This window comes from Xenopus laevis, chromosome 3S (genome assembly GCF_017654675.1).
Source record: "Xenopus laevis strain J_2021 chromosome 3S, Xenopus_laevis_v10.1, whole genome shotgun sequence".
Classification (NCBI taxonomy): domain Eukaryota; kingdom Metazoa; phylum Chordata; class Amphibia; order Anura; family Pipidae; genus Xenopus; species Xenopus laevis.
The window spans coordinates 52,445,814-52,464,580 of record NC_054376.1 but is presented as its reverse complement, the minus strand read 5'-3'; positions in this window follow the sequence as shown (position 1 = coordinate 52,464,580).

The following is an 18,767-nucleotide window of genomic DNA, read 5'->3' as shown; positions in this document are numbered from 1 at the left end:
CAGAGCATTTTAATGGGGTCAGTGACCCCCTTTTGAAAGATTGAAAGAATCAGATGAAGGCAAATAATTCAACTATAAAAAAGAAAAGATGACCAATTGAACAGCTGCTTAGAATAAGCCAATCTATAACATACTAAAAGTTATAACCACCCGTTTAACACAGTCAGTCCTGGCAAAAAGTCCAGCCTACACTCACAGCAAGTTTACAATGTTTAATATATACCATGTTTCAGAAAACCCCTCATTCAGTTTAATGACCTTTTCATTTGAAGTTTCTCATTTACAGTGGATATTCCTTATACGCTGGTGCAAGGATGATTTAAAAAAGGGATAGAGCGGCAGACCTTCCTCTCTTGCTAGTGGAGACTATTGTCTATAGTAGGATGCTGTGAGGTTGTCACATTGTATTGTGCAACTGTGTATGTTATGAATGAAAGGAATATTTTTTCTGTTGTTACTGCTCTAATCTGCACCAATAAACTAAAGCTAAAATAGGGGGGTTCTTTTTTTCTCTTTTGCTAAGGTTGGCTAATCCTATGTTTATTTTAGCCACGTGTGTAGTTTGATTCTCCACTAATTGCTGAGAGATTGGGTTTGTTTGGCCATCTTGTCTCCCCATTATTCTATGATGGCTTTATTTTGCACATCACAAAAAGAATGTCAAACCACTATAGATTTGTGCTTCTGTTTGATTTAATTGCCCCCCCCCCCAGTTTAGAAAGCAGTAGCACACATGTAATGGGTTTAATCCTACTGCTGGAACAGAAGGGTGCCTGCTCTTAGAAAGACTTCTGAGTGCTAATGACTAATGTTCTCCTCTCCTCCACTGGTTTCTTTAAAGAGCTGTTGATCTAAAGGCAAAGCTTGTGGAAGAGCCAGGATGGGACAGTGTGTACAGCATTTAACATTTGAACTTCTTCTGTGTTTGGAGGCAGCAGGACGTTTTGTCCTGAGGTCACTGGCCCTCTGCTCCCCTATCAGCTGCCTTGAAACCTTAATTGAATGACAGATGGTCAGCTTAGAGAACCAGAAGCCCTAAAGTGGCCCATGCCAGTAGCAAGGAGAAGCAAATCGGTATTTGTTTCTCAAAAGAGCTGGATCAGAATGTATATGGGGGCTGATGGACGTTGACCCTTGTAAATTAGGTTCACTTGAATTAACCCCTGCCATAAGCCATACGGCCGAGGTACACCCTTGCCATTAATTCCAATATCTCCCCATTATGCTTGCTCAGCTTCTAGCTCTCATAACTGGGACCAAATAAAAATAGAATCTGAAAGACTGGATGTCACTTTCTCTTTTTTAATGAAACAGAATCAGCTCAGTCCGTTTGTACTGAGTAATTATTTGGAAGTGATGGTGGCATGGTACATAACATTTTTACAGAACATAATTTATCTTACTGATGTAGTTTCTGACTGCCATAAATTGCAATATGTCACAACAATGACCAAACAACCCCTCTGCCAAACACCTCACTTTTTCCTTTCTTTTTCTATTTGATTATACAGTATATATATATATATATATATATATATATATATATATATATATATATATATATATATATATATATATATATATATATATAACACAAAACATTATTTTATTCCACCTTTGGAGTTTTAAGATACAAAATACATTGAACTGTAGGTGTTGCTCAGTGAATCTAGATAGCAGAGACATAGATGGGTTTTTACAGCTTTTGCTGAACTGCAGCTCCCGACAACCTATTTGACTCTCGGGGGGTGATGGAAGTTGTAATTCAGCAACAACTGTAGGACTGCACAGTTGCTCTTAATGGCAACAGATGAAGTGTCTATTTATATATATATATATATATATATATATATATATATATATATATATATATATATATATATATATATATATATATATATATATACTTATGTACTGTTCCAGTAGATCCGTGATCCCAACCAGGGGCTCCTTGCTCACCAACTCCTTGGATGTTGCTCCCAGTGACCTCAAAGCAGGTGCTTATTTTTGAGGAAAGCTTTGGTTGCATAAAAACAGCAGTACTGCCAAACAGCACCTCCGGTAGGCTGCCAGTCTACATAGGGGCTTCCAAATAGCCAATCACAGCATTTATTTGGCACCCCCTGGAACCTTTTTCATGCTTGCATTGCTCCCCAACTCTTTTATTTCTGACTTTGATACACATGGGTGGGATCTATAAGGCAGCATGTACATTCATTTTATCATTACAAAATTCTACTTATCTCTATATTTATGCCCAGCTTTAAAACTTTTTTCTTTTTTTGCATATAACCGCTATTGATGCTATTGCCTCCGTAATATATGATGATATATCTAGAAACTCATTTTTTTTAATTTGTTCACTATCTACTATCATCTAACATTTATCTGACGACTGTGTCTATTTATCCTTAAAGAGTTAATCTAATAATGTGCCTCTATATATTGTATTATTCTATTTACCCAGGGCTTAGCTGCATTGTCTAAATGTTAAATGGTATAATGATCTGCTTGATTGTAAGGAGACATATTGTTCTTTTGGTGGCATGCTGCAGAAGATAAGGTGAAGAAAAAGGACCAGATGTCAGAGAACCCCCATTAATTGAACTGTTGGATTGGGGTAGCGCAGTAGTGATACACCGTGTACCATAGAGACAGGAGACAGGGTTGTCATAGTAATAGGGATGTATGATTTATTCATAATGGTCCCACACCTCTGGACACCAAATGCCCAACACAGAGGATTTGTGAATTAAGTTTGCAAAGATCACGGGGGTCAGTTGGCTGATAGCTCTAGAGATGCTAAAGGTTACTTGCATTATCAATGCCATTTTTGGCCCATTGTGTTGTCTTTAATGTGAAGAATGGCTTCTTTTGCAAAGACAATGACCAGGTGATTTTGATGAATATTTCTAATTAAACGGGACATGATTGCAACACAGGGAAATGAATTGCTCGGGTCACAGACACTCACGCTTTCATTTGGAAAAAAAAAACCATAAGACATTATTGGTCCTCTTGCATCCCCCGCTGATTATTGGATTTTCAGTATTATTCTACATAACTCTGGTCTATAATACACACTGTGCACTGCTCAGTTCTAGAATAGTTCTCTGTTCTTTAGCATGGTAACTGGGCAACATATTAACTATTTGTTTAACACAATATTGGTGCATTTCACTAAAAGACTGATGTTTCCTCTCTTTTTTTTAATGATAATTTACCTATTTCTTAGAAATATCGAATGATTTGCTATAGAGTCATCAGCTGTTTATTGGCTCTGTCCTATTTATGGAAATAACATCTAAATTAAATTGTTACAATTAAGACCAATAAAAGCTATTTTCGATTTTGCATGCACGCCAATATATACAGCTAGAGATATGTGAGTGTTGGAGTGTTAATAACTCCTATTTTCCGTTACAACACCTATTGCGACCTGATGTTTTGGTGTTAATATCCCATAATCTGGTTTTAAAGCTTACTATATAGAGGGTGGGAATAAGAAGATCACTTTGGAGATACAGCTTGCGAGTTATGTTAATAGACATGAAGGGGAGGACAAATTTTGAACAAATTACCATGTTTTTTGCTCACAGTGCTTGCAAGTATAGCTTGCACCTGCCATGTAAGGGTGGGCATTGTAGAAAGCCCATTGGTGTTCATGTGCACCCACTGTGCATGCCCCTTACTTACACATCATCCAGACCCGAGTATAAAAGTCACCTCAAGTAAACCTTATTCCAGGGGTGCCCAAAAGGAAGATCGGGATCTACCAGTAGACCTTTAGCTGGTGATCAGTAGATCTCAAGACGCTGTCAACAAACACCTTGTCTATATCACCCTCCTGTTTCATGTTTTTCATTCAGATATTTATTAAATGAAGGTTACATAAGAAAAAGTTGTTAAACATAGAAATATAAATTCTCTCATAATTCAATATAATATTTAAGTAATATTTTCCATGGAACAGAATGCTAACAATGCTTTTATGGATGTAGATCATAATGGGACAACATCATTAAAATAAGACCCCGCATTAGTAAAGTATGGGCACTCCTGCCTTATCCCACTCCTTTGAAATCAAAATGTACCCTATTTAAAAAGTAGAGACTTCCATCATTCCCTAAAACATGAGGCATAGCTCTCTGTGTACACAAAATATTTATTCTCTTTATATCTATACATGGAAAAGGCCATATTGTTTGCCTTAATGATTAACACTGGGTATCCTGCCTCGAAATAGATACAGGTATGGTATCCATTATCCGAAAACCTGATATCCAGAAAGCTCTGAATTACAGGAATGTTGTCTCTTATAGACTCAATTTTAATCAAATAATTCAAAATTTTTAAACATATTTTGTTTTTATCTGTAATAAGAAAACAGTACATTTTACTTGATCCCAACTAATTTATAATGAGTCCTAATTGTAGGCAGAACAATCCTATGTGGTTTGGCTAATGTTTGAATGCTTTTAACAGAAAAAAACAGGGAACGTTTTGGCTAAATCTTGCCCTTTCTTAAGCCTGCTTGAGAGAGGGCGAGATTCAGCCTGAAACGTTGCCTGTTTTTTTCTGGCCAAATAAACACAACTCACTTTTGAAACAAAGAGGTGCTGCAGCGATTTTCTTCTAGTGTATGTTTTGTTTTGTGTTGCACCCTGCCCGCAATGGTTTTGAAAGGTGGTTGAAGCACACACTATTTACATTACTTGAATGATTTAGACAGACTTTAAGTATGGAGATCGAAATTCTGCAAAGACCACTTATTCGTAAAAATCCCAGGTCCCAAGCATGGGTATGAATAACAGGTCCCTTACCTGCACTGCCAAGACATCACTGTTTTTATATCATGTATAATTTTAGGTGTAGTTTTCTCTGTTACCAAATGCATACTTTTATTGTAGTAATCCAATGTATTACATTTTATATATATATATATAATTCAAAAGGAATTTTTTTTTTTCTTTTGCCCTGTTTTTCATATCTCAAACCCTCTAAGGCTCAATATCGGGCAATGCTGTAATCCCTGAGCCTCAGATAAGACCTCTGGCCACTGTGACCTGGATTGTCTGCTAGAGTGATAGCAAAAATCTCAGCCATAAATCACCACTGTGTGAGAGAAAATGAGACCTGAGCGTTTGATTAGAACTACCTGTGTGAGCACAGCCAGTAATTAAACCATTTCCCCCCATACTAACATCATTCATTATTTTCAGGCATTGATATCAATTGCATTATTCATTATAGTGCCACTGCCTGCACCCATGTAGTTATTCCCCCATATTACTAAGCAGCAACTGACTTAACATAAAGCATAACAAGGTTTCTAAATAATCGAATAATTTTAAATGTTTTAAATAAATATCCAGCGGTGTGTGCAGTGCCCCTGATAAAGCAAATGGCACAGCAGCAGTGTGAATAGGATGTGCCTAGAGAGGGTCCCTGTTCCTTTAAAATGAAAGCTGTGATTCCTGCAATCACTGGGGTTACAGTAAAAGCATATTGATCCGCAGCCCATATTGCATGGACAGGAGGGCTCAGGCAGCAAACCTAATCAACTTACTTCAGTGCAAGCATTTAACCATTTATAAATGTTTTATTTCAAGGGAACCAATAACACCTGCTGCCTAATAAATGCCAACTAGTAATGTCATCCATCCACACCCAGGCTTAATGATAAGCAGCATCCATAGCTGTGTGTGTTTAATTAGAGCCTGGGATCTGGCTAAGGCATCAAGGCCCAGCTGATGGAGAGAGGGAGAGGGAGAGAGCTGACATCAACTTCCGCAGCAACTGCAGATCGAACCTTTCGATTGTAACTGAAACAATTTGCATACTGATTCCCTTTGCTAGCCCTACAGATCTATAAGCAGCCAGCCAGCTATTCAAATGCAAGAAGCAGCCTTAAATGCAGGCAGGGCTCGCCTAAAGAGCTACAGCCAGGCTCAGGCAAGGATAATGCAGCCCCTGCTCCATGTCTCATTCTGCTTCTAATTTCTCAATCTACATTCTGCATGGAGGCAGCAGACTGGTCCTGGATTCTATGGAGGGGAAAAGGCATCGGAGCAGTTTTGATGGAAAGAAAATGGGGCAAGTGGATGGGGAGATGCTGCGAGCTGGACTGTTGTGCGAGGGACACTACCCCGACCTACACACGAGGGACTGGGGATGGAGAAGGAAAGGGGGATTTTGTCAGCATGTCCCCAGGCCTATAGAGGAGGTATACACAGAAGTCTCTGCAATGCTTTTCCACCCCCCATGCCCGGAGATCCATTGATGTTTGGCCTTTAACTGCGCGTTTTTTATGCAGCCTGTTGTGCCCTTGTCTCTTTTGAAATGAAGCCGATGCCTTGTAGGGACTTAATGTGCTGAAATGTAATCGGACGTCAGAGAGGAAGCTGCCATGTGGCGCCCCTGTACTGCGGATTGGGATGGAGCTCAGAGCCAAGAGCGCAAACACGTCGCTTTCACTGAGCGCTATAGCGGCAGCACTTGGAGAAAGTGCAAAGGTGACAGATCATCTGGTACCAAACTGTGTTTAGTGAGCGCAATGGCTACAGAGGTCACAGCAGCAACGGGCATCGCACCTCTGTCCTAATGTATCTGCACTGTCACTGGGGGGGGGTCATTTATCTTTGCACACTCCCTGCTGAACTGTCAGTTCATTCACTGACTCACTGCTGAATTGTCAGCTCATTGACTCAGCCACTGACTCACTGCTGAACTGTCATCTCATTCACTCAGCCACTGACTCACTGCTGAACTGTCATCTCATTCACTCACTCACTTACTTCTGCATACCTCTGCGAAGATCAATAACCCTGCACTCACTGTTGGGTCAGGTCAATCACTTCTATACACTCACTCACCTCTGTACACTCACTTCTGTACACTTGCTTCTTTACACTCACTTCTGTACCTTCAATCACTTCTGCATGTCGGTGTGGGACTCATTCACTCAGCACACTTACTGTGAGGATCACACACTTTGCCCACCGACCTTTGCCCAATCACTTACTGTTGCACTATCACTGTTGGCATCAATTACTCACTACACACTTGTAATTGCATTTTCACTGTGTGGGTCAATCACTCTGCACACTTATAGCAGCGCTTTCACACCCTTACCTCTAACCACAAATTAGAGAAGCCTGGTGCACAATGATAGAGAGGGATCGACACCCTCAAATATTTTTCTTATGCTAGGATAAAAATGAAATTGTAAGGGTTTTACCCTATTGCTTTATCTTTATGTGCCAGTGAATTGTCTGGGTATCCTATCACTAGAGACCGCGCACTCTTTAGCGGCTTGTCGCTATGGGGCTCATTCACTGCGCACACTCTCTGCGGCACTGTCGCACGGTCATTCATGAGTTGTCACTGTGAGTAGCACCTGATACAGTAGTTATCTAGGATAGACCTGTGAGTAGCACCTGATACAGTAGTTAGCTAGGATAGACCTGTGAGTAGACAGTAGGCACACATTCATTAACTGTCGGTGCTGTCACTGTGCAAATAGTTGGTATTTGCTGTTAAGTACAATTCACATTCAGTTACCTCTGTGTAATGTCCGTTAAAACGTATATTGGCACAACAATGATTGCAGGGGGCACTCGTGTGGCTTTAGTCCTTGCACCCCTTACACTTGGGTCATTCCGTTTCACTGGCCAATTGCAGCTGTCCAAGACTCCCCTGTGCCCTGTTGTTGGGGGGAAGGTCCGCTCACTGTACACATGACACTGCCAGTAGAGGGCAGTCACTCACTCTGCACCATCAGCCGTTGTGCATTGCACTCACCTAAAGGTTCACACAGCTTTGTCTGAAGGGTGTCTCCTCATCTCCACTCTATATGACTGCTGGATCTGCTCTTCTGTCTTTCCATCTGTATATTACTTACTGTTGGGTTGGCGGAACATTCGCCATTCACACTCTCTCCCTAATACACTGTTACTAGTAGGGCCAGGGAATAATCACTTTGCACACTCAGTCCCTAATACACTGTTACTAGTGAGGCACGTAGGACCGCCATCAGAAATCGCAGGGCCCCATAGGACAAAATTTCCTGGGCCCCCTGGGCTGAACCCACCGCAAGCCCCACCTACAAGTCCGCCCTCCCCACCCCACAGGTCCGCCCACCCACCACACAAAAAAAATATTGGTGGCTAGGGTTCCCACATGTTAATAAAAAATAAAAAGATATTGGTGGTCAGGGCACCCCCATAAAAAAACATTTGTGGCCAGGGCTCCCCCATTAAAAAATATTGGTGGCTAGGACCCCACACGAGAAAAAAAAGTTGGTGGGCAAAATTGGTGGCCAGGGGCCGCACATTATGAGAAAATTGGTGGCAGGGCCCCTTAAACATCCATGCTTTCCCTAAGTCAGCAGCTTTCAGAAAGATGGGGGGCCCGACTAATCAAGTAAGTGTGGCGTGGCCGGCCCCCCTTACCCTTGGGGCCCCCTACAACTCTCCCCCTGTACCCACCTGATGGCTGCCCTGGAGGCAGGGAAGCAATCGCTCTGCACACTCAGTCCCTAATACACTGTTACTAGTGGAGCCAGGGAATATTCACTTTGCAAACTCAGTCCCTAATACACTGTTAGTTACTAGTGAGGCAGGGAAATATTCAGTTCTGCACACTCAGTCCCCAATACAGTGTTACTAGTGAGGCAGGGAAATATTCAGTTCTGCACACTCAGTCCCTAATACACTGTTACTAGTGGGGCCAAAGAATATTCACTTTGCACACTCAGTCCCTAATACACTGTTACTAGTGGAGCCAGGGAATATTCACTTTGCAAACTCAGTCCCTAATACACTGTTAGTTACTAGCGAGGCAGGGAAATATTCAGTTCTGCACACTCAGTCCCCAATACAGTGTTACTAGTGAGGCAGGGAAATATTCAGTTCTGCACACTCAGTCCCTAATACACTGTTACTAGTGGGGCCAAGGAATATTCACTTTGCACACTCAGTCCCTAATACACTGTTACTAGTGGGACAGGGAAATAATTGCTCTGCACACTCAGTCCCTAATACACTGTTACTAATGGGGCCAAAGAATATTCACTTTGCACACTCAGTCCCTAATACACTGTTACAAGGGGGGCCAGGGAATATTCACTTTGCACACTCAATCCCTTTAAAATTGTTACTAGTAGGGCAGAGCAATATTCACTCTGCACACACATATTAGTGGGGCAGGGAAAATTAATTTCTACACATTCAGTCTCTTACACTATTATTGGTGCGACTGAGTAACATTTATTTGGCGGCTACGTCATTACTGGTGTGTAGAAGTGAACAGACACTTTGTCATTCTCTGCCCCAAAAAGACACTGATCCCTCTGGCTGTTGCCAGGCTGCGTATTTTGGCAGGCTGAGAGAAGCAGATCTGCTTAGTGGCCCTGCTGCATTGATTTGAATCTGATCAGCCTGTGTCAGGTCACACACAGGCTGAGGTTAGCCTAAATACTGACCTTAGCTTTAGCTCTGTTGGTTGTTGTGTACACTGATTCTATACTGCACTGGGGGCTCTTCACTTTGCACTCGCCCTCCATACCGCACAATTGGTTGTGGTGGTTGTTTAGTATAAATAGCCCATGTTGCCTTAGGCGAACCATAAGATACAGTCACTGGTAAAATTCATGCTCATGGGCAGAGTATTTTTATTTGTACCCCACGAACTGGCTGGCGCACACTGGTGTGAGAATGTGCACCTATGTTATAGTTAGCAGTTCCCATATTTCTGTACATAACATCAGGAAGACCTCTCAGGTTTTAGATGTCAACGCACTTATACAGTACAGCACAATCGCAGGAGCAGATTTGCGCCATATGCGCACTATAAGCGCACAGCTGATTGTAGCCAGACATAGGCGCGAATGTCGCTTGCAGCAGAAAGCACAATGCCCAGATCGTTTCGCCTTTGGAGCCTCACTAAAGGTGGCCATACACGGGCAGATAAAGCTGCCGATATCGGTCGTTTGGACCGATTTGACAGCTTATCTGTCCGTGTATGGGGGCTTCCGACGGGTCTTCCCGATCGATATCTGGCCACGATATCGATCGGGAAGGTTGGATTTTTAACCGACCGACCCGTCGGAGCCCCTTGGCGCATCGTAATTCGATCGTTCGGCCATACGGCCGAACGTTCGAATTACCCCCGATATAGCCATGCTGTTAATGGCACATCGGGGAAAGATCCGCTCGTTTGGCGATGTCGCCAAACGAGCGGATCTTTGAGTCTATGGCCACCTTAAGTGTTAAAATTTCCGACTTTATTGTAGCATTCTTTGTTTAATCCCGGCAACTAAAATAGTCCATAGTGTATATACTAATATCTATATTTCCGCTTAGAAGAGTAATGATTCACTTGGCAATTATTTTTTTTTTACAGAAAAAAAAGAAACAAAATAATTAGAAACGGTGACTGCGGCAGCAATATTGCAATAATTATTATACCAAATGTGTGAGTAATTCACTCTAGTTTTATGTATATGTCTTCCCAGGCTAACAGACCCCAGCTGTTTGTAGAAAGGCTATTCTCTCTTTTTATTGATCCTGCCTGCAACTTTCATTAGGACATTCAGGCCGTACAGAGGAGGAATCCTTTCTCTGCAATTGTCTTTCTTTCTTTCTTTCTTTCTTTCTTTCTTTCTTTCTTTCTTTCTTTCTTTCTTTCTTTCTTTCTTTCTTTCTTTCTTTCTTTTTCTCTCTTTCCATTTTTATGAGCCCATCTGGTCTGGTATTTATACTAGACAAATGTCATAGTGAAGACCGAAACGTTGCATTGAATGTGCTCACACTATGAGGTGTGTATGTGTATTGAAGGCATGATCCATCGAAATACTAGTTCGGTTTCCTAATCTTACCTATTTTAATTTGAAACCTTCAGAATACCCAGGACAAATAATGGGGATATTGTTTTGTCCTGTGTTGTATTATTAATATGATGTTATTTTGTATTGATAATATTCGCCCCTAGCCATCTTACCTGGCAGAGTTAACAGTAGAATATTTAGCAATTAATCACACGGTTCTAATTTGATAGGGGCAAGGAGAAATGGCGACTGGAATAAAATGATGATTGGGGCCCAATAGAAAGTGAATTAAAAAAAAAATATCTGGCAGGTCAAGCTCATCAGATCACTAGGAAAATGCACTGTTTACCTAATCTTTGTATCTGGTAAAAACACGGTTGTATATGCAGTTATACATAATTAAATGGATACGTGCCCTACAGGCTTAAAATACAAAAATATTGTGGTTCCGTGGCAGAAAAAAAAACCATAGCGAGAATTTATGATGAGGCTTGACATAGGAATCGATAATGTAGCTGCACAGTTAAATGTGATGCTTTGCACACAGGTCTTGGATGAACTTAATGCAGCCAGGGAAATAACCCGGCAATCAGATCCTTCGTTTTTTTGGCACCACTTTGCACATTACTGATTATATTCTAGTATATAAATATCCTTACATCATGTGGCATTGGCAGTCTCTGTACACTGGTGTGTCTCGACTTGAATATTCTAACAAATGCACACAAAGGAAACACAAGTGTGTTTGGTGTAGAAGCCTGTTCCAAACAAATATTCATTTCAGCATTGTAGTAATGCATTGGGCTAAAATGAATCAGCAGGGACAGTGCTGAGTAAATGTGATTGACTAGAGTTTAGTGTCTTGAGGTTTAACAAACAAATCAATATGCAAATATGTTGTTGCCTGCAAGAGCTTGGGAAAGGCAGAATGTGAAAGTGGAAGCTGAATCAGTGTGGGGATTTGGGCAGTTCAGCTTTTCTGCTTACTGGGTTTAGTAATATTCAGCTAATTCATGAGATCTATTGGCTCTGTGTAGTAGAAACTGTGACACATGACTAATTATATTCAATAATAATTAGCAATAAAAAAAGATTTAGCTGAGGTCTGATTGGTCAAAATAGTCATTTAAATTCACATATGTGAGATAGATGGATGTAGATAGATAGATAGATAGATAGATAGATAGATAGATAGATAGATAGATAGATAGATAGATAGATAGATAGATAGATAGATAGATATGGAAACACATGCAAATATACTATGAGAGGTAAGCAGATCCTATAGGCACATGCTTTACCCATAGCTCTGTATCTGTATGCTTGTGATCCTCCCCTCTTGCAGAAACGACTGTATTTTAAATCCCACTTTGTTCTTAATTGACATTAAGCAGAGTATCGAAATTGCTTCCTGAATTAGAAGCCACTTTAGTAAATGAATTTAAAATATATCAAGTGAGGAGCCCACTAACCATTGTTTTGTCAGGAGCAGGTATGGTTGATACTTGCAGCAGGGTTAGCACATTATTTTCAGTAAATATATTTTCTACTGTGTTTGTCTGTGAAAATGAAACCAGTTCTTCTCTATTTAACCATTAAAAGGGTTATAAATCTAATTTTTGCATCGATTTTTTCCCCCTCCATTGAATGAACGGGTATCTGGAGATCTGACATCTGTAAAATGATTCTTCTTCCTCGTCCGAGGCATTTGTTTTGCAGAATAAACAAGAGATGTAAATCTGATCCCTTTATCCTTTCTGAGCGAGAATAAAATCAGCGTTTATGGACTAAAGTCACACATAAAAACAACAAAAGAATACTTTCCCTTCCGGGAACACCTAAAGTGAAACCTAAAAAATACAAACACAACAATAATACCTTTGAATTTATTATTTATGCACAGCCCTTCTCTCTCTCTGTGTATTATTGAATGATTTGTTACCGGTGTATTGTTACTTTTGATTCTCTATGTAAAATATATTTACTATATTATTATTCTTGATTTTATATATATATATCTATATCTATATCTATATATATATATATATATATATATATATATATATATATATATATATATATATATATATATATATATATATATATATATATATATACAGAGCGATAGTGGGACGCACATCCATTCAAATGGACAATGTCTGGGTGCCAGTCGTAAAGTAAATAAATATATCCCAAATATATGTTATGAATTTAAGTGAGAGGACTATCTGTTATTGGCCTTATGGTTATTCTTGAATATATATATATATATATATATATATATATATATATATATATATATTATGAATTTAAATGAGAGGACTATCTGTTATTGCCTTATGGTTATTCTTGAGTGTGTGTGTATATATATATATATATATATATATATATATATATATATATATATTTATATATATATATATACATACATATATATATATATATATATATATATATATATATATATATATATATATATATATATATATATTTAAACGAGATGACTATCTGTTATTGGCCTTATGGTTATTAATTCATTAATTTAACTTGATTCTAAAGATATAAAAACGAATGCATGACCTGTTCTTTTATCCTAGACTGCTTGAGAATTAATAACTTATTTTGAGCCCAGTAATTTCAGTCTCCATGGCAAGGGATCATTTCCAAAGCAGATTTCCTGTCCTTTAACCGTGTTTGCTTTGGTAAATCACTGACTATAAATGGCTGCGGGTGCAGCTAGTGCTTTTGAAATTCCAATGAAATCAATTCGGCGTTTAGCAGTGTCATTACAATTGTCTTTTTTTGTGGAGTATCAGGTCCCCCGTAGCTCCTGTGAGTGGTAAGAGATATTTTCCAGTCCTTATCGTTCTATATTTATCATTAAGATTACACAAAATGTAGAGGAGCAAGAGACAGTAGATTAATCTGGCAAACATTATGACTACCACTTGGAAATGTTTAACTTTTTTTGAGTGCAAATGTCAACTTCTTGATATTTAAACAGTGATAGGGACACACAAGCCGCAGCGTCTCTTGGCAACGCCATTCTTTTCTAGCCAAATGGTGCAGTTCCAAGTCAAATTTCACAAATGAATCAATGCGGAGGTATTTAGCTCAACTCCAAATATTTGGGGCAATGCCTTGACCCCCTTCCGTAGTTTATATAAATGGCACGGCTGGGACATCAGGATCAGGTATCAGGATTATTTTTTTATTTAAAAAAAAAAAAACAATTATTCTCCCCATTATTCTTTTATTCTTGCGCATAGTGGCCTAAAAGATTACCAATTTATCATTAGCATTTGACTTTAACTGTCCAAATTCTACCGTGTGTTTAAGAACAACAACAACAAATACAACCCCCCAAAATAACTATAAATAAGCTTTCAAAAAGTAGATGTTAATATTGTAACTTTTCAGCTATGGATACAGTTTTTTATTCATGAATATTTATTTGCTATATGAAACTGTGGAATAGTCAACGAATACAAAAGCGTTATTCCAATGAGTTGGTGATTATTGGCTATTATTCTGTTTATAGTTATTCTCTAAGGATTCAAAATTCTGTCTTTTCTCATTTCTCGCTCACAAAATCACTTTTTTTTGTAATATTCAGAAGTTCGGAACTTGTAGGGGGTAAAACTTGTGCCTCCCCGCAGCGATCAGGTCGCTAACTTTGCGCGCGATTGAGTGCTTGAGCGCTTAGCTGCTTAATGCAATTCCGCCATAGTTGGATTTCGGAAATTGGGTTTTCTTCTCCTTTTCATATGCTGAAATCCTATTAATTCGTGTCGAGTACTTGTTTATGATTTGCATTTTAGCAGCTAGGAAAGTTTCAGCATTGATCTTTTGTTTTGGCGTCCATCATTAACATCATTAATACAAGCTATCAATAACCCTGTCGTTTGCAGCATAGCTTCACCATATTGATCCATTTGGCTATTCATCTCTGCCATGCAAGACATGGAATCATTTTCGCATTACAGTAGCTTGGATTTGCTTTTAATTCATATTTAAAGCTGCAACCAGCCCCGTGGAGCTCTCTGTGCAAAGACTAGAGGCGCCTAATTAATAATAAGTCAGAAACGAAGGAAGGCATCAAGAGATAAATTATTAATACAGGAATCTATGTCTCTTTCAATAATGCTACTTTAAGGTTTTTAACTTAGTGGGGCCACAATGTAATTGTACCGGCAAGTCTGCACTTTATTTGCTGAGGAGACACCGTGTTCAGCAATAAACACTACTCTGTGCAAACTTGGAGGGACAGATGGACAGAAAGACTGATGATACGCAGAAACACATAATAGATAAACAAATATATCGATTATAGATAGGTAACAGGTAGATAGATATAGATAGACAAAAAAGAGATTTATAGATGATATGATGATAGAGATAGTTAGATAGATAGATAGATAGATAGATAGATAGATAGATAGATAGATAGATAGATAGATAGATAGATAGATAGATAGATAGATAGATAGATAGATAGATAGATAGATAGATAGATACAGATTTATAGATGATAGAGAAAGGGATTTATAGATTAGATGATAGATAGGTAGATAGATGGATGGATGGATAGATAGATAGATAGATAGATAGATAGATAGATAGATAGAGAAGAGATAATAGATAGATAATAGAGAGAGAGATAATAGATAGAGAGATAATAGATAGATAGATAGATAGATAGATAGATAGATAGATAGATAGATAGATAGATAGATGAGAGAGAGAGAGATAATAGAGAGAGAGAGATAATAGATACATAGATACATACATGGATAGATACATAGATAGATAGATAGATAGATAGATAGATAGATAGATAGATAGATAGATGATATAGATGATGGAGAGAAACAGATTTATAGATGATATAGATAGAGAAAGGGATTTATAGATGATATGAAAGATAGAAAGATAGATAGATAATAGATAGATAGTTTGGCTTATGTTATGTGGCAGAGATATCTCAGCTATATCATTACTGAATTCTGCCCACAAAAACTATAATGTGTATAATGCGGACTGGCTCTATACTAATGGCCATTTATCCCACAATGGAGGGCTCTGCGCTTAACCCCTTCCCTGCCAGCCGGCTCCCACCCTGGCTGAACCCAGTGCAAGTGGAAAGATTTGCGATTGGTGTGTAGGTGATGTTAGTGAACTAATGGCCTGATAGAAGGCAGAGATACCGCACTCCCATCGCTCGAATGGCTCTTAGCAAAAGTCTATTTTTCCTCCTTTGCAAACCAGAAAGACACGAGTTCATCTGCAATATCGACCGCCCTGAGAACGCGAGCAGATGCCGACCGTATTTACTAAAAGGCAACAAGTCGGCGCTGCTGGGCCTTCCCTGCTTCGCACTCAACTTTCGTACCCTTGGAGTAGTAATATACCTGTAAAAGCCAGAAAGTGTGGAAGTTTGATGAGTCTATGCAACATGCACGTGTTGTGCAATAAACATTCTGTAAACGAGTGTGTAAATGATTCCAGGCCTTCTGCAGGTTTTATCTCCATTATTATTGGAATTGAGAAGGGCAGATGTGTTTGGGAGAGGAAGTACTTGTAGAGAAGGCAGCTAGAGGGAAGGCTGCTAATATACTTCTGTCCAGCTGGCAGCTGCTGCATTCACGCCTCACCTTTGACATGTTGGCTCAGAAGAGCAAAGCCCCCCAACCACTGACCAATGCAAGCTGTCACCTCCAAAACATGGACAGTCAGGGAGGCGGGGGCGTAATCATCCGCCTACTACCCCAGCAACTCTATACACTGGCTGCTAATTAGACAGCTAATCAGGCCCCCTCCCCTCCTTCCCTTTGGAGCAAAAATGTATCAAACAAGCACAGCTTGCAGGGGGCTGCTCCTTCCTTGCTTCTACCAACTGCAATACAAATAACTGAAAGGCAGGTGTGTGTGTGTGTGTTTGATTGGAGGGGGGGTATTTAGATACGAATGTTTTGCCCTACACAAGTGGAATTATAGGTTTACATGCGTTCAGCTATTACTGAATAAAAATAAGTGTGAAATGTACACAGACAGGTGGATTGATATAGAACTGAGGAAGTTAGCTAGATAGATGAACAAATACAGTAGATTTATAGATGATTGTACTGCATAAGAGACTGATATAAGAAAAGTAGAGATGGTAGATAAAAATATGATAAACAAATAGATAGATGATAGATAGATAGATAGATAGATAGATAGATAGATTAGATAGATAGATAGATAGATAGATAGATAGATAGATAACTAAAGTAATGAAGTAAAGGGTAAAAACTGACAGATACTGTGGATAAATTGATGGTGTAAGAGGAAAGACATACATATATTTAGCTGAAAGTTTATTTATACTACTTCTTTGCAATGTGCACTCAGTGTGTCTATCTACACACACACACACACACATATATATATATATATATACATATACATATACATATTTAGCATGAGTTCCAAGTAACATGCAATTAACCAGTTAACGTATATGTGATTTCCCTATGGGGAATTGTTCCATACATTGGAATCCCACAAGCAATGGCATCTATATGGGCAGGTTATTTTAGCTGCAGACAAATACAGCTTGTGGATAGGTGGATCGTGGCGATCTTGTTACCCAGTATAATTATCCATCATCAAAATGAAACAATTCCTCTTGCCCTGAACCCAGCTAGAGAAGTGTGCCCTGAACTCCTTTTTGCATGCGATTATCAAATAAAGTCCTTAAGGAGATAACGATTATTCCGCTGAATATATGGTGCTTGCTACATTAACAGTGATTGATTTGGACTGATTTGCTTAAATGTATTTTGTTCAAGGTTAAATTTAACACGTGTATTTTTTTTTTTTTGGTCCAGCCGAAGTATACTTGGCTTTTAGCCATCTAGGTTATCCGCCGAGCTCCCTCCTATCACTAATTACATGTACATTAAGCAGCTACATCTCTTTGGAGAAAAAAAATAAACAAAAACGACATCCATTTTCTAATCAATATTTAGAAAAATATATTTTCACCTCGGTAGCACATGATAGTCACGTAGGAAAAGGCTGGGGCAAATATTGTAAATAGTGGCAAATAGTTCCCTTCCTTTTATGTCCAGTAACTCAGGCAGCATTTGATTACTATGAGAAATACTTAAAAAAAAAATAGATAGACAGATAGATAGATGGATAGATAGATAGATAGATGATAGATAGATAGATAGATGATAGATAGATAGATAGATAGATAGATAGATAGATAGATAGAAATAGATGGATATAGATGGATATAGATAGATAGATAGATAGATAGATAGATAGATAGATAGATAGATAGATAGATAGATAGATGAGAGAGAGGCAGTAGGCTATGGCAGCAGATGGGTTAAATGTCAGGAAATCAATCTCCCTGGCAGCTCAGCTTGGACAAAACGAAACGACATTTTGGGTGATGTGTTCTTCTGTTGTGTATTAGACAATAGGCACATCTGCCCAGGCTTTCATCAGAAATCCTACACTGGCTTCTCCTAACATCTGCCTGTAGCTGCAATTTGGTAAGCCTGAAAGCTCAGAAAACACACATGCCGATTTAGGTGGGGAAAATGAAATCTATCAGAGGAATCCAGATTAATTGCAGAGTTAATAAGGGAGCAGTTGCATGGATATATATATATACATACTAATAAATAAAGAGAGCTGGCCCTATTATGTTCCTTACATAGAAATCAGTGCATTATTAGCTTGGTGCTAGGAAGATGAAGAGGAATACCCCTGCAGATAATATTAAAATTCTATTTGAGAAGTCCCAGTGCATAGTCACCAAAGAGGAGGGACCTGTGAATACAATTACTATTATACATAGTAGAGTAAGTTAGGTTGAAAAAAGACACACGTCCATCAAGTTCAACCTTTGAACTCTATTCCCTTTATTATACCCACCCTG